Below are 26,894 nucleotides of genomic sequence, written 5' to 3'. Positions count from 1 at the left end.
AAAAGTAGATTTTGTTGTAAAAGGCATGCAGTGTAAATGACTTTAGCCACTTCGTATGTGCTCAATAAAGTATGATGGCACAGTACACAGACACGTGTTCAAAACAAGACGTGTATTCTATAACCAACGACAAACAAACAAACAAACCAGGGTAACAGATCATGTAGGAAGGAGCAGGTAAGGGCCCCAGCATCAACCCTATACTCATTAATATGTATCCCAGCCTAGCTACCTGGAATAGGCCTTTACATTCCAGGCCCTAGCAGGACCAGCAAAGGGCTTGTAATGAGGCCTTTGCGTAAATAATGTTAGGTAATGCTTCCTGGGTCATAGTGAAATATCTTACTATTGAGCCAAGATTCAGAGGTGACTAAACTAATGACTAACATGCTCCTGGTGGAGGGTGGATGTGCCATACTAAATGGATGTGTACTATATCTTTTAGATGGAAAACGGCAAAGAAAGAGTAAAGTCGTCCGGGAAAGAACGTGCTCAAAAAGCGCTAAGAAAGGATGATTTTATATCTTCGTCATTGTGGTCACGGCATAACAGTTTAGAAGATGTGTTGGTTAAAAAGTACATAGAAAAATCCAACAGGGTCCAAGATACGCCATGCAGTGTTACAAGGTAAGATCTCAGAGAGTATCCCTTTGGTCGGCACAAGCCAATGGTAATACTTCATCAGTCAATTTGTTGTACATTGTAAAATCATTGCTATCATCTCTGTGTAGTGATTGAATTGAGGTCACATATTAAAACAATGGTGCAAAGCCCCTTATAAATGTACTTTATTAAGAGATTAATGTCTAATGTTACTTCATGCAAATGAATATAGCGATATTTGTAATGCACATTTACTACTTCTAAATGCTATTTAGATAATAGCAGCTTCAGTCTGCCATCTTGAAGTGAGTTTCCTCACTACACCCTACAAAAAATCCCAAGCATGGGAGGGCCGACTAACATACTCACTGAATGATGACTAAGCCAACACTTGCTTTTAGCGCTCTTGGCCCACTCAGTGACGAGCATACAAAGTTGCACTAGGCTCTTGTACATTTTTATTTGCAACAGAAGACCAAGCCAATCCACCAACGTTGCTTGGAAATGCCCCTCAAGCAATCACTCATTCCTGCTCTTCTGAGATCACAGTTTCCCGATTAGCATCCATACAATATTCCCATACTCGTATCTAGCTGCTGGGGTGCCACTGCAAAATATAATGTTACATTGGGGTTGGCTTACTCTACCTGGAAACCTTTCGGGATACTGCTGATCTGTCCCATTGTTCTGTGTCATCACCTGCATGTTCCTGCAGTCATTGTCTGAGCACCTCGGATCCCCATTCCAAACAACCTCAGTCACTTTCTGGAGTGAGCCAGGAAATGGTAACCCATCCTCCTCCTGGTGCGTCCTGTGGAAGGTGCATCACTGGAAAGTGGCAAGGAACACCTTCAGTACCTATGTGTCTACTCCATCAATGACAGATTTCCACAGATTGTGCACATCTTCATAAAACGCTTAATAATACCCCATGGAGCGCCCTACTCTTGTTGGAAAAGCCTTAATTTCTGCACATACTGGATAAATGAACCATGAACTGCTATGCTTCAGTTTACAGAGGCCATTCATATTTTACAGGCTGCCTGTTACTGTTTCCAAGTGCACTACTCAGTTGACTCTGATCACCTCTGTGATGGCTCATTATCTCCTATCTTCAGTAGCTTTCTTTGGGTCCTGCATAGCACAGCTGACCCTCTCAGTTGTAAGTTATTAACTTAGATCTGACACGTGCAGATACAATAGCTAGCAGAATTTACTCGTACCACTTTCTGTAGCTATGTTGTATCGCTCACCCACACATGCATCAGATATTTCCTCAACATTAAAAAACAACAAGACTCATTTCCCCATCAATATAAAGTAATGTAATATTCCTGCTAGCACCTGCGCAAAAGATAGATGCAGAATTACTGCTACAGAGAAATGACAGACAGCAGCCTCCCCTGCAGCACTTAAAATTACCTAAATGTACCCTTCCTCCTCTGTCAATTTATCCAGGACCTATTTAAAGAACTAAAGCTGAGTGTCCACTCTAGGGCAGAATCTTAGTTCATGCTTGGGATGCTCACTCACTCAGGCACTACATAATGATTAGTTTTCAATAAAGACCATACCCAAAACATCAGCTAGAAGTGTTTGTGCAGCTGCATGCTTTTAAATCACTCCTACAATAACCAGAACATAAAGACTTACTCTTAGCAAATTCCTAACAATCTTTCTGCTAAAACATTATCTATTTTAGCCTGCTCGGAGAGCCCAGAACTCTTTTCAAATTTGAATCTTTCTTATAGGCCATCTCAAACATACCAATACTCATCCTGGTTGACTGTAATCTTTGACTAGAAAATCCAGACTCCCAAGCAGCATTTTAAATCATAATTGCATTTCACATGATCTAACCATACTGACCATCAATCCCTCAGACCTAATTTGTCATATTCAAGATCTTATCTTCTCAAGGAAGCTACATACAACTTATCACCCTGCTCATAAGTAAACAGGTAACTTCCTTAGGCAGTCAAGTACTGTAAGAGCAACTCCTTCTCCCAACCATTGAACTCAAGTTAGAAGTATGATCATAAAACCTTGTTCGGGCACATGGACACAATATTCACAGCTAAAATCACAAACTTTCATCAAACCCTTGCCTCTCAACACGTCTAATTTTTTTTATTTTTGGGAGCTGCACGACACCCACCGACCACACATGTGTGTTTTCTTTTGATTAAGAACTATGTATAACATACTCACATAGATCTCTGTATAGTATCTCTTGACTTCTACTTATGACTTGTAAAGCGCTCTGATACTCGCAAGAGTCTTGTTCACGCCATATAAAACCTTCAAAACAAAATAAAAAGAAATACCCCAACACAGCCACATCACTGCCCACCTGAGAGACCTGCACTGGCTCCCCGTCAACAAGAGGATCGCCTTCAAGCTCCTCACCCACGATCACAAAGCACTCCATGATGCCGGACCAACATACCTCAACAAAGACTCACCTTCTACACCCCCAACCGCCAGCTCTGCTCCGCTGACCTCGTCCTCGCCATCGTTCCACGCATCCACCGAACGACCACCATCGGCAGATCTTTCTCCCACCTCGCCGCCAAGACATGGAACACCCTACCCATCGACCTGCGACAGACCCAGGACCTACTAACCTTCAGGAGACTTCTCAAGACCTGGCTGTTCGAGCAGTAGCAGCTCCCCCCTTCTTAGCGCCGTGAGACCCTCGCGGGTGAGTAGTGCGCTCTACAAATGCTTGATTGATTGATTGATGATGAATGGAACTCAAGTTAGCATTTACATATTCTGACAATAGACCAAATAAGAGCAGCATGGGGCAACAATGTATTTCTCCAAGTAAGATTTTCAAACAATGATATGAAGTCATGTGTACATTATGTATTCAATCTTGTTGTAGCCTCACCCTTACTAATAGTTTTGGGAATTGAGACTTCTTACTGACTGGGCCCATTGGCTTTCAGCGCTATCGATCATCAATGTTCATAACTTCCTAAATTATGTAAAAATAGATCGTGAGAGTCTCTCTAGCAGGGCTGCACTCTTTTTGAAAAAAGGAGTTCGACTTTGTTTAGTTTTCAAATACATTTTATACAAACAGCTAATTTATCAATACGTTTCAAACATGTATCTCAGCATTTCAAATCGAATGTTGACTAAGCAACCTTTTTCATCTCAAAACGTTTTGGACATGTAGCTCTTTACAAGAAAGTTTTGTCACCACCTGTCAACAATGAATCACAAAACATTTTCAGAGTCAATGTTCAGGAAATCAAAATGTTTAACATGACCATTTCTCAAGTGTTATGGGTTAGTCTGATTTATCTTCCATCTACATAAACGTAGTTATTATTTGTTTAACCAACTGAGTTTCGATGGGTTTCCAAGTTAAACAAAAATTGGGATGTTGAATCTCACCTTCTGAGTAGGTGTTTCCAACCTCTAGATTGGTTCCTTGGTGATCCTCCTTTCCCACCCAAGGATTGCTGCTTTAGACCTTTTTAAAGAATGATTTTTAATTTGGGCTACAGTGGAAGATGCTCATACAATCCAATAATCTTGGAAAATTATTACATTTTATAGCAGGTTCGTTTTGTCCATAGGTCTAGGTCTTGGTAGAGAATTTTCAGTTTGTCAATGTCAACGCTAGTAGTGTTGATTGTGGGTTTTAAATCATTTATGGGAGCAGCATGCCAACCAAACGTCAGAGATAGTACTAAGCAATGTCTGTTTAAACATCTTTTTTTCCATCTGGAAAGAGCTTCTGTTATCTTTTGTAAGCGCTTGCTTGAACAATACAAAACCATGGTATTTCGTAGGTGGTTATATTGAATCACTGACTTTACAATATGGCTTCAATGATGTGGGAAAGTAGTTCTTTAATGCACAAACAGTGAGCACAGGTCCGTCAGCAGCAGAGGCAGCTTCTCCGGTCCTCGCAGGGGCTTGCCATCGTAGACGTGCAGTGCTGTTGGCTGCACTCCACCTGATCTCACTGAGCAACTCTTCATGGAGCTCTTTACGCAATGCAAGCCAAGCTGTTGACTTTGACAAAAGAGCTTTGTGGCATTCCTAGATTTGAAGAAGATAGGTACATAGCTGATACCCTTGCACATGCAACAGCTTGTCCTCACTACTATTTGGAAAATCTAGCATGATCCCCAGCTTAATTTCCCAGAAATATGCTCCCAATTATCCCCTGCTAGATCAAGTGAGGGCCAGCCATCAGCTAGGCTAAAAAGGAGGGAGTGCCTCCTGTGATTGGAACCATTAGCATGTGTCTAGTCTCAAAATTGTGTATACTCTGTTGTTGATAGACCATACTATACATAGCCCAGCCCTTGAGGTCCACAGGGAACTCTCTTGGTAGTCCTCAGCCACTGCTTCAATCAGAGAAATATATTTCCTAAAAGTGACATCATTAAAATTCTCATGAAATATACTTTCCAGAACAGCTGTAAAAAAACAAAAACATTTTTGCATTTTTAGATCCATGTTCTTCCATCTTCCAGCGATGGTTGTATGTGTTTCTGATTAAATATATACTTAACGAAAGAGAATCTGATTAATTTTTCTCGGCAAACCTTTTTTTCCAAATTTTTCTTCATTGATGGTTTTAACCAGTTTGACAAAACACAGCTAGAGAAAACTATTTTTGAAGACATATTGATCTCTTCATTTTTTTTGCGGGGGTATCAAACACCTGCAGCCAACTGTAGGAGTGTTGCTCCCCAACGTCCTAATCCCCATAGCCTTTTTTATACACATAAGACCTGTGAACTCTTGCTATACTTCCTTTTTTAGGTCTCGCCTAGGCAGGGAATGCACACTGTTTCTTCGAGACATGTTGTATCCACAACATGGCCTTCAAGCAATGCCCATCTTTTTCATAGGTTCCTCCTACTGTCCTTTGTAAATACTGGCTTTTGTTTGGTGAATACGCTTAGTAGTCCTGTCTTTTGGACCTTCGTAACCTCCCATGAGGACTGCCTCTGTTACACATGCCCTTATTCTTCAGGTTATTTAGGATACTTTGAAAGCACTCTTTTTCTGTTGGCGTGTCTCTGCTTGTATTAATTGTTCTGATTTGTTTACTTCGTGCATGAAATGTTCGCAGATGCTTCATTTGCTTTGCTGTTTGCCTGTGTTCGATGTTTCAGCTTCGCCCTTCACTTAACCTCCCCTTGCCATCTCCCCACACCACTCTCACATCACTGCTTGCCCACCCCCACCACCCCTCCGAGGTCGCTGTTTGTTCCTGCTTGTTACAGTGCAGGTTCAGCTTAGGTGCCTGGTTGTGCTGTCCCCGCCCATTGCTATTTGTTTTGAAGTTTTATTTTACACTCCAGTACCCTCCTCTCAGCTGCCTTCCGATTGCCAACTCCCACCCGTGATTGGTGTTGTTGTTGATGCCATATTGTTACTGGGGCTGCGGCGCAGGGTCCCACAGGAGGCCTCTGGGGTCCAGGAGCAGCAGCAGGCGGCAGAGTAACACAGGCACAGCGGACCCTCGCACACCCACAGAGCAGCGCCGGAGCCAGATTGAGTTACGCAGGCAGAGAACCTCTCTCTTTGCACTCATCCAGCCCTGATTCTTTAGATTGCATCTTTCTGAATTTTGTCATGTGAAATGGCAGCACGGGTTAAAAGCATTCCATTTAACTTTCCAAGGGTACCTTCAGTTCCCACCGCTCAATTCACAATACAGGGAGACGTCTTTAACGCACATTTACTAAGCAGCAAACACAAGGTAATGCTTCCCGTCTCTTCCCGGCCTCACCTCTTTCTGACTGTGTCTCCTTTAAAGGCATCTGTTTGCCCTGTACATTACCAGTGCTTCTCTCCACTATCCCCTAATGTCTGAACTCTTGTCTTCCTCCTTTCAGAGAGCCTACAATGATAGGGTGACCAGACGTCGCCGTTTTCCCAGGACAGTCCCTGTTTTTTGAGAAGTGTCCCCGTGTCCCGACACTTTTCTCCAAGTCACTCAAATTTCCCTGTTTTCAAACAGTATCCCCGTTAAACACAGAAATGTCCCTGTTTTTCATTGTTCCGGTTGAGCTTGCGCACGCATGCTCTCTTTGAACTGTTTACGGGGTGTGACGTCATTGAGGTGAGCACTGTAGCAGGAAGGGAAATCCTTTGAAGAGAGACATTTTCTCTTGGGATTTCCCTTCTCTTATTAACGCAGCGCCATCTACGTCATCGTGCCAGCCTATTCAAGCAATTGCATATCATCAAAACTGTGATGTTTTAGTGATTTTCGGCAAATATATGCTATAGTCCTTAAAAGTGTAAATGTAAAAAAAAGTACTAATGCTGGTGCGTAAAGGAGAGGGGGTGCCAATAAAAGACCTCCGATTTGTTGTCTGTAATGCTTCATCTCGGTCTGTAGGGGGGAGCTGTCATTGTAGTCCCTTTTCTATGTCTATGACAGCTGTCAAATAGTCCTACTTTTATGTCAATGGTTACTGCAAATGATAGTCCTACTTCTATGCCTATGATCTGTCCCCGTTTTTTGTTTTGAGAATCTGGTCACCCTATACAATGAAGCTCCCATTGTCTTTCGGTCTCTCTCTGTCCCCCCTGCCCCGGTCTGCCCGCTGCCACCTCTCTCCTTGCTCTGTGGCTGCTCACTGCCTGTTTCCATCTTATTCTTGTTTAATAGGTATGTGCATAAAGGTCTGCTGGTAGTTTCTTTTGTGCACAATTACTTAGGGAAATGTGGATCATTGCTTTGCATGCATTTGGTGTTTGTGTGATAGCATGTGTAATTAGACCGTATCTAGCGTACTTGTGTTTGTGTGTGCACACCTGTGATTTAAGAATATATACTGTGCGTGTGTTTGTATGTGCACAAGTCTGTATATCTGGCTGTTTGTAAATTCACAAATATGATTTGTGAGTGTGTACATCTGTATGTAGCCCTTGTGTGTGTATGTACACAAATATGATTTGTGAATGTGTAGATCTGTGGTGCTTGTATTTGTATCTGCATATGTGTTATGTGAGAATAAGTATGTATCTGGGGTGCGTGTGTTTGTATGTGCGCACGTGTGATTTTCATCTGCTGTCAGGGCAGAGGGAGTGCATGTTTCTATTTTTGCAAAGTCTGAGTAAGAACCATAATCTGTGGTAAACTATCATCTTATGCTGTCGAGTGTCAGGTTCTGCACAGTGTGCAGGGACTTTCTCACTTTCCCCAGCTCTAGAGTATAAGGGGGCATGCACAGCACCCCTGCCTTCCTCCAACTCCCTGCGATTTTACTCAACACCCACATGTCTTTCTCACCCTCCTCCTTCGTGTTGTTCACTGCATGGTTTTAGAAGAAATGGAAATTGAGCTTTCACTTACCCCTTCTTCTGTGTGCTCTGTTAGCAAACACTGCACATAGAAGTCATGTGCCAAATTCCTTTCGGTTTCATGCTGCTAGTCCGTGGCTTGACTCCATCCACTGCCATGGCTGCCCATCTTTCCTTTCCATGTCCCACAATCACTTGGAGGCTAAACGTCCACATTCCTGCATGGAATTCTGGTTTTTATCCTGCCTGGTGGAGCGGGCTGCTCTGAGGAAAGTGCGAATGCAGCCCATTGCACATAGCCTGGAGTACACGGATCCTTACTCTAAAACATATTCACTTATAGCTAGCTGCTTGTTTGTATTATTGTTTTAAGTGTTTCCTCTTTGATAAAGTGGGCTCTTAATCATGTTGAGGCGTATGTTGGTTATTTTAAGGTTTTGAGCAGCTCCTCGACACTCAGAAGTACTATGGGCATAAAAATATAAGGATTTTCTTCTTAATAACCGAAAAGAAAAGCATCAAAGCTTTCTTACATCTGTCAGATCTCCCGACAAAACTAGGAGAGCATGCTAGGAGAGCATGCTCACATCTCGCCTTCTCTTTCCAGCACCACAGCATCTCTCAGCACCACCTGAGCATCACTCAGCACCACCTGAGCATCACTCAGCACCACCTCAGTATCACCCAGCACCACCTGAGCATCACATCTATCTAGAGTTCATTCACCACTTCGTGCACAACCTACATATACCTCTTAATTTTCATTTCTATCTATTCTGTACAGCTCTCGCCCTATCTATTAACCATGTCACACAATTCCACCTCCACAATTCCACAACTAACAATTCCAAATCAATCCACATAATTCCACTCCAAACCACATACATCCACTCCACTCCACTTCACTCCACTCCACTCCAAAACACATAGATTAAACACATTGTCATTTACAATGCGAATAGCTCCAACTCTTCTTTATGATAACTTTTCAACATGCAGCTCAGTAGCCACAATGCTCTACAGTATAGTTGACAGACAATGACAAGGCCAATTGCTCTGGCTAAACACTTATAAGATCCCAAAGGCGAGAGCTATTGGCTATGCCAATGCTTGTTTATTACTTTGACTACTTTCTCTTACCCATTTATGTTTTCCCCATTCTACACACAACCTCTGTTACCTTTCCCCTTTTACTCCCTTTATCCTCTTACCTCTCATTCTCATCATTACTCATATGTCATCTACGCCCACTTAACTCCTTTTTAGGTCTCACCTGAGCCAGCGCATGCGTTAACCTGCCAAGACTTTTAGTAAGGGGGCTTCAAAAAGCTGACCACGCGCTTTTTGTGTGGCCTAAAGCGTGTGGTTACGTGCACGGTTACGCGCACAGGCGCCATCTGGCTTTCCTCTCTTGTCATGGCTTATTAAGCGCATCGCTCGCGGGCACCCTTACAGTGCGCACGCACGCAGCACTCCAGGGCTCTCTCTCTCTCCCGCGCGCTCTCTCTTTCTCTCCAATGCTTATTCTTTTTAAGAGTCTTCTTGTTTGCACTGGTCACCTGACTGCCAGCATTTCCTATCAGCTCCACTCGAACAGACACTACTGCCAGCAACTGCTTCTGAATTTTAATTTTTTCCTTCCGCCTCAAACACCAAGCAATGCAGAATTCTGTGCTACCAGCAATACTTCTCCACGAGCCTCCTGTAGCCCTCAATCGTCTTCCTACAAGATACAATTAGGCTGATGCCCTCCTCTCACCACTTGGGCGAACACCTCTTCACCTGGCACACTTTGCAACATGCTCCGCTACAGTCGCTCAGGCCGTTCGCCATCCCCTTCCTTCGGCTCACGGTTCGCGGCACCACACGGAAGAACGCAGAATGGTACTTGTGCAGTCAATGCACGTGCGGCACTTGAGGCTTCTTCCACCGCTTCACTTCATTCGCGCTGGCCTGCGCTCATTCAGTCACGCACTTGCCACACCACATGCTCTCCCTCGAAAACTTCACAAGTAATAGGCACACTACCTCCTCACGCTCCCCAAACTAGCCCTCCTTACGTTAGCTCTCCTCAGGGATTAAAATGATCACAGCCTCATTGTGCTCTTCTCCCCATTCCCAGCACTAAAATGTACATGTCCTGACGCTGTTTTCCTGACCAGAGAGGTCCACCGCAGCTCCATCTCTGCCACCACTGTGTACCCACGCAAATTCACTTTGTGTGGTCTCATCCTCGTCGCAATTGAAGTGAACACGCATCATCAGTTTCTTCACAATGGTTTATTATACGTGAAGTAACAAGTGTGCGACCAACCCTGGCAAGACATGACAGCAGTTGCCAGTCCTAGTTTCACCCATGACATGCTAAACATTCCATGTTCTATAACATCACATGGCTATGCTAGATCAGATTGGATCTAGTTACATTATTCAAATGGCCATAATACACATTAGCTTCTGCAGGTGAAAACAGATATTTCTTGTGTTGATGTCTTCTGTACCCTGGATACGTCACACTACAAATCTTACCTCAAAGTGACTCGACCTATCTATTTTCCCCACCCTTAATCGATCTGATAATGTTGGGCGCTCACATCACCTATAAGCTACTAATTAATTTGGTTTTATATTGGGTAAATTCTGGGTTGAGATGAAGAGCCCAATTGGAGGAAAGAATTTGAATATTCTATTGGCCCCCTAGGAAGAAGTCTCAAGTTTGCAAAAACAGCAGGGTTGCCAGTACAAAACATAATGCAGCCGTGAACTGTACTGAAACTGCAAAGCACAAATATGATTTGTGACTTGCAATTTTCACACTGCGACTCAATTGGAATAAGGGGGTTTGCAATAGACGTTTTTCTTTTCTAGAAATGGCTATCTCTGTGGGTTATAACTGCTATAATGTTCTCAAGTCATTAACAGGCCAACAACACATCAATGGCAGTGCTATTTATTTGCAAAGTAGAAGCTGTCTGTAGTGACGTGTTTGTGTATGCATGGGCTGAGTGAGCATGCTGTTTGTGGATGCTGTGGGAATGTAATGATGCCTGCAATGTTGGTGTCTATGTGTGGGTGATATCTGGGAGTTAATTACATTTGGAGGAATAATGGAGCCACAACAGGATCTATCACCTTGTGGCTGTAACCTTAGGGCCTAACATAAGACTGCAACCTTGCCCATGAAGGACAGCTTACATTTTGTGAAAGACAGCTGCTGGCATCATCAGTAGTGGGGAGCACACAGTGGTCCAAGGGACCAGTGTATGATTCCCCCAGAGGCACTTTGTAAAATTCCCGTTTTTAGGTCGAGCCTGGGCAGCGCATGCGCTGCTAGGCATGCTGTATTCAGGTAGGGACATGTAGCCCCGCCCACTCTCTGCCCATATTTTTCATAAAACTGTGGCTGTTCATTGGTCAATAGTCTTAGTAGTCCCTCCTTAGTACCGCCTTGTCCCATGGCAACACCCCCTCTTATGTGTCTTGTTACTCAGTAGGCTTTAATTACAGACTTCATGCACATTTTCTCAAAAAACTTTGTCCTGTCTGCTGTTGCAGGCAAGGCACACTCTCGCCTAACGCTTTTTAAAAAATGTTATAGCACGGGCACGGAATGCATTTGCAATGCAATAGGTCTCGCATTTGCGAATGTTTAAGCTATTGGCATTGTAAATGACAATGCCTTTTATTTATCTGTTTTTAAAACAACACATAAATAAAAGGCATTGTCATTTACAATGCCAAAAGCTCAAACTCTCGTAAATGTGAGACCTATTGCATTGCAAATGGGTCTATTACCTTTGGCAGTTCATTCTGCTGGACTGTTCGGGATCGGGAGACACTGGCCAGCATCTTTGAAATAAACAAGCATTTGCAATGCAATAGGTCTCGCATTTATGCACGTTTGAGCTATTGGCATTGTAAATGACAATGCCTTTTTTATGATTTTGTTTTTAAAACATAAAACAAAGGCATTGCCATTTGCAATGCCAATAGCTTAAACTCGCGTAAAAGCGAGACCTATTGCATTGCAAATGCTTGTTAAAATTGTACTTTTAATACTCTGTAGTGATTCTACGCTTCTCCATCAAATATGCTCTCCCTCTGTTGCTTTTCCCTTTTTACTTCATTTTCTTTTTTTTTACTCAAGTTCTGGTTATTGAATTTTTCACAAAAAGGAATACCAACAGTATAGTTCGGGTGCCTTTGTGAAAGAGAAAGATATTTAGTAGGCAGTATACTGTGACAAAATTGCATACATACAACGCTATTATTCCTGTATAAAAGACTGGGACATCTGCAAAGCAGGAGTCAAAGAATGGCAAAGTCCGACCCATTTAGAGGCTGTGTCAGGTCCGAGTGACTGTCCAAGTGCTCTGTGCAACGGACTAGGGGTCCCCAGTAGGGCCACGAGGCCTGTAGTTGTGTGAGATAGTGTAGGGGGGCATTGCTTGTGGAATGACTATATTTTGAGCGTGCTCAGTTAGGTCCGCAGAGTGATGAGGAAGTCCTCTACACTGGTTCGTCAAAGAGGTAAAGCGCTCATAGTCTGGGAGGTTGGAAGCACAAGTATTCCAGGTGAGACATGCAAGGGATGACCAGAGACGTAGGAATTTCTTGTCTGTGTAAGTTAGCTTGTGTGTCATCTGCTCCATTGCAGTAGTGTGCCAGAGTTGTGTGAACCAAGATGTTGCAGAGGGGGCCGACGGGGAGTGCCAGGACCAAGCTATAAGCTGCTTGGCTGCACCGGTCATGTGGCGTGCTAGGTACCAGTCCGCGTGGGTCATTGTGGTCAGGGATGAGGGGCGAATTCCTAAGATGACTGTGTGATAATAGTCTGGTAGTGGGTATCTCAGAGTGCCCCTGATTTAGCTCAAGATCTCCTTCCAGAAGGTTTTCAGGGACGAACATGCCACCATATGTGACGGAAGTCACCTATCAAGGTCTCACAGTGCCAGCACGAGGCTGGGACCGCAGGGCACATGACTTGTACACAGGTTGGATTGCAGGGCCATAGAAGCATGCCCTTGTAGGCTGCTTCTTGCTGGGCAATGCTTCTGTGTATGCATGGTATTTCTTGCCAAAGCTGCTCCCACTGTTTCTGGGTGATAGTGGGTGCCTTGCCTGGGGACCACTTCCTTTGGTGTTGATGGTAGGGGAGAATGCGTGATTACTGTAGAACTGTGTATGTCTTGTATTCAATTCCCCGGAGCCCGTAAAGCTGCAAATATGTTTCTTAAAGAGGTGAGGGGGCAAGTAGCAGCCTCCACATTGGGGGGCGGAGAGCCCAGTGTCAGAGTTGGAAATATTGGTGACGGGGAGATTCAGACAAGGGGAAGTCCTTTTTACATTGATCAAAGGGCTTAATTGTCAGGCCATGCCATCAATTCCAGTGTTTAGAGACAGGAATGAGGTCAGTCCTCGTCAAATAGCTGGTGTGTCCCAAATCTGCAGCACTGTGCGTGTTGGAGTAGGGGTGTAGGTGCAGTGTGGACGGGAGTTTTTGGGCAGCCATTCATGCGCCCAAAGTGGCCTGCCGGCGACCGCTCTATTTATGTGAACCCAATGTTTTTCACTCTCCCGCACCACCCAGTCAGAGATGTAGCGCAAATGTGCCACCCAGTAATAGTCCTGGAGGTTTGGCATGCCGGGACCCCCGACTACGGGGGAACATTAGGAGCGCAGCAGATATGCAGGGGTGTTTTCCATTCCATATAAAGGAGGTGAGGTTGGCCTGCAACCTGGTAATGTCTTCTGTGGGAATCAGCGTTGGTAGCAACTAAAATAAATAGAGAAGCCTGGGAAGAATATTCATCTTCACTACATTAATGCGACCCAACCAGGAGATGTGGAGCGGTTCCACCATTGGAGATCCTTCAAGATCGGCCTACAAAGGCACAGTCAATTTGCCTTTGACTAGGAGGATAGGGTGTTAGTGATTGTAAGACCAGGATATTTTATATAGAGGCCCACTGGAAGGGGGAGAGTGCCTGAAGATGAATAAAGCACTATGATGGGATGGTGAGGTTGAACGCCTGTAATTTTGCTACATTAGTCTTGTATCTGGAAATACGCTCATAGGCTTGCAGGACATGGACAATCGCCGGGAGGGAAGTGTCTGGTTCTGTTAGCGCTAGGAGGTGCTCATTGGCGTATAGTAAGACCTTATGTTCTTGGCCAGTGTAGGTGAATAGCAAGGGACTCCACCACCAAGGCAAAAAGTAGGGGGATAGTGGACAGCCCTCCTGGGTGCCCCGGAGCACCTGGAAGGATTTAGTGGTTTGGCCATTGATACGAATAAAGGGGGCAGGCGCCAAATAAGAGCCCATTATTTTAATGATAACGACAGGGCCTAACCCTTTTTTTTGCAGGACCGTCTTCAGGAACGCCCAGCTCACCCTGTCATTGGCTTTTTCAGTATCCAAGGAGAGGAGGAGAGTGGGGATGGAGTGGCGCTGGACTTTTTCGACTAGGTGTGCCAGGCAACAAATGTTGTCCGGGCCCTGATAATTCTTTCTAAAACCCACCTGGCCCGGCCCTATCAACCCAGGAAGGAGATTGTCTAAGCGGTTGACCAGGATTTTGGCATAGAGCTTCGCATCAGTATTTAAGAGGGTAATCGGACCGTAAGATGAGCAAAGCGCAGGGTCCTTTCCTGGTTTTGGGATTAAAATAAGTTTGGAGTTGGACATGGAGGGCGTGAAGCAATTGTAAAGGCGGAGCACGGGGGCTTGGAGTTGAGGCAGGAAGGCCATGTAAAAAGTCGAGGTGAAGCCATTTGGATGAGGAGTTTTCCCCTTGGGGAGCTCCTGGAGTGCTCTGTGGAGTTCAGCAACCGTAAAGGGCTCCTCCAGTTCTTGAGCTCAGGAAGGGTCCAGAGGTGGCCAGGGGCAATTTTGGAAGTACTTAGCAACTTCAGTGTGGTCTTCTCCTCCCCAAGGCATAGAGGTTTCGATAGTAGTCTTGGAAGGCTTCCTGTTTATCCGCCTCCTGGACCGCCCATCCAGACCCGTCCTTCTGGAGCTTAGCAATGTGAAATCTCACATGTTGGTGACGCAACCTGCACGCGAGGAGGGAGCCTACTTTGTCTCCACCCTCATAGTATTTTTTTTTAGGGCGAGTAGAGAGCGCTTGGCTTTATTGACCCGATGAGCCTGGAGTTGCCACCGCAAGATGGCCAGTTGACGCTTGGCCATAGCATGGAGTGTTGTTTATCAGTACGGTCCAGCATGATAATATCTTCTGTGAGTATGGCTTCGAGCAGGCATGCTTCTTGAACCCTATCTATGAAGATGGAGGCCAGCACGACACGTATGGTGGCCTTAAAGCCATCCGATACGATGTGAGGGGAAGTGTCAGGCAGAGAGTTAATCGTAAAGTAATCTGTGATACTCTCTTGCACCACCACCCTATCAACTTGGTCTCTCAGGAGCTGGTGCGAGAGATGCCATCGCAATGAGAGTTGTCTAAGTAAGTTCAATGTGAGCATGATCCAAGATGGAGATCTTGGATATCTGTGCTGAGGCAAGAAAGTTCAGTAGGGAAGAGGAAACAAATAGGTAGTCAATGCAGGAGTAGGACAGGTGCACATGTGAGTAGAAGGAGAAGTTTTTCGTGTCTGGGTGGAGGTACTGCCAGGCATTAACTAGGCCTATGTCTCATAGTACTTTCTTGAGTGCCCCAGACATCATTCCCGTTCCCTGAATATGAGGCATATTTCTATAAAGCATGGGGTCCCAACCATATTGAAGTCTCCCCCACAACAATGTCTCCTCTCAATGAACTTGGTCTGACAGCGTATAGTGTATAAATGTGTCTTGTGCTTGATTATGCGCATAGTGATTGAGAAATGTCAGGGTGTCCCTCCCCCTCTCTACGTCAATGTGAGAAACCTTCCATCTGAATCCCTACTTAGTCTAAGAACTTTTGTGTGAACTCCTCTCTTGCTGAGCATGGTGACTCCAAGAGTATTGGTGGTTGCATACGCCCAGTGTTGGTGCAGGTATTTGGGGTAATTCATGTGATAGCAATCTGCACGAAGAAGGTGGGTTTCCTGCAGTAAAATAATATCAGGGAGGTGTTGCAAGAGATAGTGCTACCCCTGTAGTCATTTGCCAGGGGAATTAATCCCACGGTCATTGAGGAAGAGCAGCTTTAGGTCATGTGGGGTGGCCATAGGAAGGGACCAAGCGTCAGCAAGATTGACGGAATGTGAAGAGCAGCCTGTTGATAAAGAGGCTGTAAAGGAAGGGTGCCCACATGTTGCCCAGATGGGAACATAGACATTGCAACTGAAAGGAGACCTCAAGGGGACTGGATGGGCATGCTAGTACATGGGAAAGAAATAACGGAGCTAACAGGGACCAACCATGTGAACCACTCCATAGGGGGTCAGGAAGAAAGTACCGGACCCTAGCGAGGTGTCCCCCTCATTGGAGGAGAGCTCATTGTGTGCGGGCCATGGCCTAGGGCAACTCTGTTAACCAGTGTAATCAGTAAGTCGATCCTGTGGAACAAAAGAGAGCAAGTGAGAAAAAGCAGACACTAAGCAATAATAGTTTGCGCTCCGTGCCTAGGGCCCTGCTAGGTAGACTGTCATTCGCAGAGCCAAAGAGCTGACAAGACAGAAATAGTTGAGGAGCCAGGCGTGGATGCATGAGTCAGGTGTCGTCAGCCAAGCAGTGCACCTGCTCTGTTTTCATTTTCTGGAGGTGAGCAGTAATGTCCGCTTTTGATGTGTCTGTTGTTTGAGTAGGCTTAACATGGCGGGTATGTCCTTGCTGCTGGACTTTGCGTCATTTGGGTCGCCATGGGTCCGGGTGCGTGGGGGAAGGGATAAGGGTGCTCCCATCCGCTGGGTCCCCCGGTAGGCCTCTGGCCTCTGTGAGAGAGTGGACCATACATTGTCTCCCATTCCAGTTTAAGAGCAATCCAAAGGGATGGGCCCACTGGTATTTGATATCCTCAGTACGCAAATGTTCAGGTATAGGCTTAAAGTCCCATCCTTCTTCAAAGTTTCAAAGGGGAGCGATCTTGAAAAATCTGTATTGTATGGCCTCGGAACACCAGACCCACCTTACCCTTAGCCACCGACGCACAGTTTCTTTGTCCTGAAAGAAGTGGACCCTAAGAGGAATGTCTGGGGGAGCATTCGGGTGCCACAGGGCGATGCAGACTCAATGCACTCTGTCCAAGATCAGGGGAGAACCCTCTGACTCTCCTCGAATGGCCGTCAAGAGGTCCCTAGTGAAGGAAATTATGTCTTCCCCTCTGCTCTGTGGGGGACACCCAAGATACATAGGTTGTTGCATCACCCCCAATTTTCCGGGTCCTCCTGTTTGGCTTGGAGCCCAGCATGTTGCTCCTCCAGTGTGTTAATTCTTCTTCACAGGGCCTCTTGGTCCACATCATGAAAGTCAAGAGCGCGTTCCAGGTCGTCAACTCTGTCTCCCACCGCCGCAACATCTTTGCGTAATACGTTGAGACAGATTCTGAAATCCATCTTCAGGAAGCCTATCTCCTGGCAGATGTAAGATAGGGACTTCTCCAGGTAGTCCTGCATTATGGGGGAGCAGGAGACGCTGCAGGGGGCTGCAAGACCGACTCTCTCTTAGTGGCCACGTCTCTTGTAAATGATTTGGCCCAGAAGGAGACCACCAAGCTATTCTTGGCAGCCCTGCCTCTGGGCATGTCCGATGAGTCCACTGCGCAGTGACCTGCAGGATGATGGAGGAGCTCAGGGCAGTGTGGTCTGTGGGCCAATGACTCAGGGCTGGTGCCATGGCACAGGAGACACGCTCAGCAGAGGGGGGCCCCGCGAGTGCAGGAGGGACAAGCCCGACAGAGAGTAAGTAGGACTGGGTCAGGCTCAGGCGCAAAAAAGGTAGGGAGGCCCAACACACATTGGGATTAGCACACAGCAGGGCTCCAGGGATCATAACAATGGAGCAAAGCCAGAAAGGTTTCCGAGTGCCCCCTCAGGGTGGAAACACCTGTGAGTTGTGTCCATCCTGGGAAGCTGCTCGAGTTGGTTTCCCCAGAGCTACAAGAGCGGCCAAGGCTGCCCAGTAGGCTAAGGGACACAGACTGTTGGTCCTTATACGTTCAGCAGGTCACCCAGGATTCCCAAGAAGAAGAGGCACGGTGCCCAGTCCCTGAGAATGTGGGCCAGTCCGTCCAGGGCAGGACTGGAGTGCCAGGCTGTGCAGGTGCCAACAGGGCCGCAGGAGTCGGGATCACAGCAAGCGTCCATTCACTCCACCGCTACAGCAGCCAAAAAGGACTGTGCTTACTTGCTGAGCAGGCCCAACTCAAGGGTGGAGAGAGCCATGTCAGGACACAGCCAAGTTGCGCCGTAAGCATGAGGGTGGCACCAACGGGTCCGGCAGGAGCAAAGAAGCAGGGACGGCAGCCTCTACCCCGTCATCCCTCGGAAAGGGCAGGAATCAGGAGAGCACACCACGTCATAGGCGCCCCCCAAGCTCAGTCTCAAATGAGCCTCCAGGCTGCACCCCACTGGGGCCACGAGTCCTGGCCGTGCATCAGATGATTAGGACTTGGGGGCCGCAAACAAGTCAGGCAGCCCCAAGGACAGTGGAAGGGTGTAGCAGGAGCCTGGGCTCTGGCCCAGATCAGGACCTCCTCCCAGCATTGTGGTATCCTGGGGCCGCCAGAGGCAAAATGGCATTGGCAGGTCCAGCATGTGCAGAGGAGGGAGCAAAACCGAAGGTCCAGGAACTCAGAGGACCTTGAATGCACCTCCGTCAACCCTCGCAAACACAGGGGATGATTTGGTACCCCCATGGGCCAGTTCAGGTGCCCACTCTGCAGTATGCTATCTTGGGGCTGCCCGAGCAAGATGGAGTTGGCGGTTCCAGCAACCGTTGAGACGGCAGCAAAGCTGAAGGCCCAAGAACTCAGGGGACCTCTGCAGTGCCCCTGATGAGCCCCGCCACTGTAGGAGAGGCTCTGGCAGCCCTGTGGGCTGGGTCAGATGTCCCCGGCAGCATGGTAGCACAGGACCGCCCAGGGCAATATGTTGGCGGCGGATCCAGCAACCGTGGAGACGACAGCAAAACTGTAGGTCTGGAACCCAGAGACCCTCAGCAGTACCTCCGTCTACTCTTGCCAGCACAGGAGCGGCTCCGGTACTTCTGAGGGGCACGTTGGACTGAAAAAGTGGCTTAGAAAGACTTAAGGGGCCTAGTGGCAGAGGGAACTCTGAGCCTATGCCTCCGACGCCATGTTCAGTCAGGCAATCCCTCTTTACCTTCTTTTTTAATACCCATATGTCTTGTACCTATTACTTTTTTTTACTTTTACTACTTCCCTCTACCTCAGCAGTGTTTCCCTGATTCTAAATACTCTCATTTCTTACATTTTTACCTTTCACTTGATGATATATGATTTGTCCACAAACCGTACGACTTTTGTGGAAAGGATATTTCATCATTTTGATATTTTTTCTACTGTGTAGTTTTGTCCGCTTAATTTTGTCATGCCAACTGTATTCATGTTTGAAAATAATCAAAATGATTGTATACCCTAGAACTTTCTGAATAGAATATACTTTTAATAAATATAAGATTCTAAATGGGACAATGTAAGGTAGGCTGTCCCTGAGTGTCATGTTGGCAGTGGCGGCTCGCATAGGGCGTGCTGCGGGGCGGTAGGGCGGGGCGAGGGAGGGGCAGGGTGGCAGGTAGTAAACTTGGACATACGACAGAACTGAGGAAAGTAATGATTACTATCCTCCGTTACATTGTATGGCTGAGTTTATTCCCTCCCACCCTACCCCTCCCTTGCCCGACCACCTCGCAGCATGCCCTATGCGAGCCGCCACTGCGTATTGGTTGTTTCAAGACATAAGAAGGATAAAGGAAGTGGGTAGATTTGTTCAACATCTGAGGGTTTCATTAGCTGGATGGAGTTCCTTACACTGTTAATTTGAAGGGCCCTGTCTTTAACTTTTATAATTTTGTCCATGGCAGGAACTCTCATATGTTTTTTGGCCCATTCTGAATCATGGATACAAAAAGCCCTTTAAAAATCTATTTCCAGAATGAGTTGAATTGCTCTTAGTTCTGTCAGCCTTAGGGTGGTCTTTCCCCAAACCTTTTTCCTTCACTACTCCCGTTTTGATGAATTCTGTTTTGTTGTTCTTCGACTCTACACACTTTACTACCGTTAACCAGTATGAAAGTGCTTGTGCTCTCTACTTTATACATGGTGAAATTGGCTTACACCCAATTGACACATTTAATTTACTAGTAAGTCCCTCCTACAATGGTAGTACAGGTACCCTGGAACTGTAAATGTAATGCTACTAGTGGAGCCCTTGGAATTATTGTGCCACCCACTCAAGTATCCCTTCTAAACATGTGTGTGCAGTTTTAAACTGCCATTTCGATCTGACAAAATAAACCTTTCGCCGGCCTACACCTTCCTTTTTTAAAAGACATGAGTAAGCCCTCAACAGCCTATAGGGCAGGGTGCATTGTAATTAAAACCTTTGGCATTCACTATTAAGTTTTACATGTTCTGGTAGCGAAAAACTCTTAAATTAGTTTTTCACTATTGCAAGGCCTATCTTTCCCATAGGATAACATTAGTTTACCATTCTACACTTAATAAGTGATCAATCAATCAATCAATCATATCATTTGTAAAGCGCACTACTCACCCGTGAGGGTCTCAAGGTGCTGGGATGGGGAATGCTGCTACTGCTTGAAAAGCCAGGTCTTGAGGAGTTTTCTGAAGGTCAGCAGGTCTTGGGTCTGCCGTAGGTGGATGGGGAGGGTGTTCCAGGTCTTGACGGCAAGGTGGGAGAACGATCTGCCACCTGAGGTCGCTCTTTGGAAGCGGGGGACTGTAAGGAGGGCGAGGTCGGCAGAGCGGAGCTGGCGTGTGGGGGTGTAGAAGCTGAGTCGTCTGTTGAGGTACGTTGGTCCGGTGTTGTGGAGTGCTTTGTGTGCGTGGGTGAGGAGCTTGGAGGTTATCCTCTTGTTGACCGGGAGCTAGTGCAGGTCTCTCAGGTGGGGTGTGATGTAGCACTCGATTGTGAACAGGTAGGAAATGTATGTTTGGTGCCTGGGGAATTGTAATCTAAAACCTTCGTTAGTGGTAAAGCCAGATACTGGTAGGGCGCGGCCTGCAGAATTGCAAGTACAACTTAGTGGCATGCCTCAGAGAAAACGTCAAGAGGAGTTTGTCTCTCTTTCCATCAATATTTATATCAAGACATCCTCTTTTTCACAGTGATCCGCCCATATCTTGAGATCATTTGGAGACGATCAATTAGTTACCACTGGCATTGTGAGAGTTCCTTCTTTGCTTATGAATCGGAAAGAAAATTCTGGTCTGCTTTTGCTTGTGAATTTTAGTGGATCAGGACTGGACTATCTAGCAGTGCTTTTCATTGTACACCCTGGCTACCCCCGGATAAATGTTTTTACCCACTTTGGGGTTAATGTTTATGTAGCTCTTTTGCGCCCTGAAGAAGGTTGACCTGCGCTATTCCCACAACTATTTTGGACCAGGCCATTTGCTCTATTTAAATACCATTGGATGGAGGCGCTATTGGCCATGTACTATTTGACAATTTTTCATTACTCAGAATAACTTATCACTCAATTGATTCTTTCTTGTCTATAGGCAAATAACTGTGGGTGTTTTTACCAATTGTGTGAGGGGTTAGGATGATTGATATGTGGGGTTGGTCAGGCTTGTATGATTTGAGTGAATGGCAGTATGAGTGAGTTATTGTGATTCCGTACGGTCTTTGAGAACTGTGTGTACATTTATGGTTATACTGTCTTTTGTATGTTTCTTCTTGTGTACAAAATGTACAAAAAGTAATATATGATTATATGTTATTAGATTTATTATGAAAACCACAAGGTTCTGTTTGGACTGCTTTGTGATGTTTTGCACCTTTGTATAGTTCATCAATTATTTTCTGTAGAGTGTGCTACCGTGCAGGGCTTTGTTCTGCTTAGTAAAGCCGGTCTTTGAGTCACAATTCTGAAAATGCCACTTTTAGAAAGTTGGCATTTTCTTGTTCTAACCATTTGGTGCCTGAAGCCTGTTCCTGGATCAGGTGATTAGGTGTAGTTGGCATTTGGCCTTTGTGTATTTCTCCCAGACAGTACTACAATAGAGGGTCAGGGTGTTTGCAGGATGGGCCACACTGGCTTGTTGGGGGGCAGAGTTGTGCCCCAGATAGACTGGGGCCAGGGTGGAGAGGCAGGAGATTCCAAACACCTCTGTAGGGGGTAACTGCAGAAGCTTCTCCAGCTCCAAAGGGGCTACAAGATAGAACGAAGAGCACCCCAAATCCACTCTTCAGTACATTCCTGGATCTGTGAATACTATAGAAGGATGTTCTGCTGCCTGCTGCTGAGGCCTGCCCTGCGTACTCAGGAGGAAGACTGGACAGCTTCCTTCATCCCACACTAGGTGACTCCAAGGGTCAGCTGACTGACCTCCTATTTTAAACTACAGGGACATAACCAGCTCAAGAGGCCTCCCTGCAACTGTCCATTTGACCTACTGCAATTGACCTTCCTTAACCTATCTGAGCCCCGATGCTCTCTGGTAGAGTGGGATCATGATCCTCAAGAGACACCTCCCCAGGTCCTTTGTCCTTATCTGGATTTTTTGAGCTTCTCCTTGCATTTTGGGCTCTTCACAACCGGGCCCATTATTGACACCCACACAGAACCCCAACATAAAGTTCTTGTGAACCTAACTCTTAGTGCTATAGCAACTGCCAATTGCAACTGGCAATGCAAGATCTGCACTTCACCCAATAGCCACAACAGCAAAATTCAGCAAGGAGCATTCGCTATGCCCAACAGGATCTTTGCGCTACAGGGATGGCTGTCCGTAACGCCCAGCCTGCCCGTTGCACTCCAGCAGCGACCATCTTTCCCTGCTCCTCGCGGCCTCCTTCACCCCAAACTGGACTCTCCATGCCAAACTTTTAGAAGGCAACTTTTTCAAAGGACTAACCTGGTCTCTGTATCCGGCCTGAGCTCTGTCATGGTTGGCCTGAAATTAGTAGCGATTAGTGCTTTTATGCGCTATACTTACCTGAACTTTTTGAAATTGCCTATCTCCAGTTCTACTGATTGGATTTTTGTCATTTTGCTGCTAAATAATGTATTTATTTATTCTATTTTTCTAAATTGGTATGGGTTTTTTCTTGTATTGTGTTTTCACGTAATTTCTGTTTGTGTGCTGCATAAATACTTTATAAAGCTACAAGTGGTTCTGTTGGCTAAGTACCACGGGGTACTGGTTCAGGACCTGATTATTTCTTTCACAATCTAATAGGAGTGAGGATGCGCTAGTATGCTGTTTCCTCTACTCGTACCTATCTTAGTTGCTTAGGGTGTTTTAGTCTTGATATTGTGTTGTGACCTGCTTTTTAAATAATCCACTTTGCTGCTATTGTTATTTTAAAATCTGATTGCTGCTAGACACGCTTTTTAAAATTGAATTGAAAACGATCACTCACTCCCACTCACCACGCATCACAGGGTGTCCCGGCTGTGCAAACTAGGCTGCCATTTTGCTGAGGGCGTGCTCTAGTAGTTGGGGGCATATTCTGCATAAATTATGCACGCTGCGCCGACCCTGGCGCACCGAAGGTGCGGTTAAGGTAAGCCCATCTGCGCCCGTCAGCTTCCCTGAATAAGCCAGCGCCAGCAACGCTGCCTGTGCCCTAACGGAGCTGTCGGGTGGTCACCAGGTTTACAGCCAAGCACTGTTAGCATTAAACATCCAATGCGCTGATTGTGAAGGACATTGTCCGGTTTCTGAAAACTGGAACAGGAGGTGTGAGAATTATAAGTTCAGTTTCCGCACCAAGCTGGGCGACTGTATTCCGCCGGCAGCTCTCCCCTTAAAAATCCGAAAAGGAAACTTATACGGCAGCGCTAATCAATGCCCGCTCATTTGTTAAACATGCCCCGGATATATCTGAGTTCCTCTCAGATGAGCAGATCGACATATTATTTGCGACTGAGACATGGCTGAATGAGTTCTCCGCACCAGCTATTGAGCTAGCTATTCTCAGGGGATATAAAATAGTGAGGGCCGATCGCAAGAGGGAAGAGGCGGTGGAAATGCGGTAGTGTTCAGGGACACGTGGAATTTTACTTGTGAAGACACTTTGGGCATTGGTGATGGAGAGGCTCTAGACTTTTGTTTTGCTATTTCCCAGCACTTCACACTGGGCGGCACAGTGGTGTACAGACCGCCGGTCCACCCGGAGCCTTTTTGAAAGCCCTAGATGAGGTGATTGTGCCTATGGCTGTCTGCTTTTCGGAGATTTTAATATCCATTTGGACTGTACAGGGGCTAGTGATAATAGGGAATTCTATGACTCGCTTGATATGGTGCAACTCACTCAATGGACTAAATCTCCGTCCCATAGTGGGGGGCACATTTTAGATCCAGTATGGTCTAATTTCCTTTTATTTATTACGGAACCCCTACAAGTGTCCTGGTCTGACCATTTTCTGATACAGTTCTCCTGGACCATTGCGCCTTCTCCCTTATCTAAGGGACCTCCTCATGGCAGACCATCGTCAATAATTGACTCAGCAGCATTTTGCAAGGCACTGTCGGACACACGTCCCACTCCCTCCACAAACTTGTCTAGCGTGCTGAAGAGTTTCACTAACTGGATCTCTCAGGCAATTGAGGTTTTAACCCTGCTCCATCTGAACAGACGAGCAAGAAATGCCCCCTTGAAACCTTGGTATTCCAGTAAGCTTAGGGAATTAAAGCAATCCTGTAAAATATTGGAACGCAGTTGGAGACAGGCCTACTGCCCTTTGGCCAAAATAGCACTAAGGAAGGTCCAGCGAGTATACTATGCTGCTATCAGAGAGGCTAAGAGTTGCTTCTGTGCGGAACGCATTGCTAAGTCTAAAAATAACTCGAAGGAAATGTTTGCTATTTTCCAGAGTTATTTAATGCCCAACGCTGAACATACTTCCCTTTCTAAGTTATCAAGTTTTTTTATTGAGAAGCTCCAGGCAATCCAGGACAGTCTGGGGACTAACTCCCCTGGGCAAGCTGGGTTTGTCACTCCGATCACCTCTGCTTCCATCCAGCCAGTTTCCCTGCTGACGGGGTTTTCACCCATCTCCCCGCTTGACACACTGTCCATTTTTAAGTCACTTGAATCAGGGTCCCAGACTGACCCGTGCCAGGCCAGGCTACTTGCCGAGGCAGCGGAGATGGTTAAACCTGAGGTGAATACCATCATAAATTCATCCCTCCATACTGCCACAGTCCCCCTGAATTGGAAGCAGTCCAAACTGCTACCGCTTTTTAAAAAAGCCCTCCCTTGACCCCAACACACTTGCTAGCTATAGACCTATATCTCTCCTTCCGGCCGTGGCAAAGGTGTTCGAGAAAGCCGTTTTTAAACAGCTGTCCACCTTTGTTGAGGCATCCGGCGCCTTCCACCCAGCTCAATCTGGATTCAGGGCATCCTATAGCACAGAGACGGCCTTAGTCGAAATAGCTGAGGCAATAAAGAAATGCTTGGATGCAGGCGGCAGAGCGGCTCTGATTTTATTGGACCTCTCTGCCGCCATTGACATGGTGCCCATCACCAACTGCTTGCTCGCCTCTCAAGTATCGGGATCTCTGGCCAGGCCTGGGGTTGGCTCAAATCCTTTTAGAGGACAGGACCCAACAGGTATGGCAGCCCCCGTTCTTTTCGGCCCCCAGACAGGTGACTACGGGAGTACCGCAGGAGTCTACTTTGAGTCCCCTGCTTTTCAACATCTATGTCACTCCCTGATCTACCTAGCGGAGGAGCTGGGAGCGAAGATCATAGCTTACGCCGACGATACCCAGCTCCTCTTCACCTGGAAGAAAAATGACCTGGCCCCGGACAAAGTGAAAGACAGTCTCTCCGCTGTTTTTAAATGTCTTGCACTGGCGCAGCTGAAGTGCAAAGAAGACAAGTCAGAGGTTCTGCTGTACGGTTCCTTTCCCTCGCATTTAGGGAGGCTATCTGGCCCACTGAATACCCCCACCAAATTCTGTCGGCAACCCTGCTAAGAACTTGGGCGTCTGGTTCAGTGAAGACCTCAGGTTTTCTACACAGATTAAAAAACTGGCGCAAGTGTGCTTTGGCATGCTGAAATTCCTCCTAATTTGTTTTCCCCTACTGCCCCGGCCAGCTAAGGAAATGGTGACTCGTGCTCTTATCCTGTCACGCACTGACTATGCCAATGCCCTATATATTAGCCTGCCCGGTTACCATTTAAAAAGATTGCAAACCATACAGAATGTGGCAGCTACGGTTCTGCTCGGTATTCCAGGAAGATCAAGCATGAAGCAATATATATGGGACCTTCATTGGTTTCCGTGGCCCGCCGTGTCCAGTTTAAAGCTCTTACTTTGACGCATGGAGCTCTACACGGAGAGGGGCCACTCTAACTTAGGAGACGCTTCACCTTCTATGTTCCACAAAGACATCTACGCTCCGATGCACATTGTCCGGCAGTCATCCCCCGCTTCCGCCTCACTCACATGGGCGGCAGCTCCCTATCTTTTAAAGCGGCTGAAGCCTGGAATTCCCTTCCGATGGAACTGCGCAACATCCAAGATAACAGACTGTTCAAGAAACATCTCAAAACCCTGCTTTTTAACTAAATCTTGGTATGTTTAGCCTCTCCCGCTTTCTTCTATTAAGCACTCCGCGCCGGGACACTCTTGAGTATCCGTGCGTGCTATAAATGCAGTATAACATAACATAACATAACAATCAATAGGAATTTTGTACTAGACTTTTATAAATGTACCACACCACTGTACGTTTTATCAAAAATACATATTTATTACATTATTTATTCTGTTTTTCTATTTTTCTTGCCAAATGTGTAAACGATTTTATACAAAAAAGGCTGTCTGACAAAGAAAACACAATAACAAATGAAAAGGCAATTCAGTGGGTGACTGTGGTGACATAT

Source organism: Lissotriton helveticus, chromosome 3_1 (genome assembly GCF_964261635.1).
Source record: "Lissotriton helveticus chromosome 3_1, aLisHel1.1, whole genome shotgun sequence".
NCBI classification, from domain to species: Eukaryota; Metazoa; Chordata; class Amphibia; order Caudata; family Salamandridae; genus Lissotriton; species Lissotriton helveticus.
The sequence above is the reverse complement of the archived record's forward strand: the minus strand, read 5'-3'. Positions refer to the sequence as shown.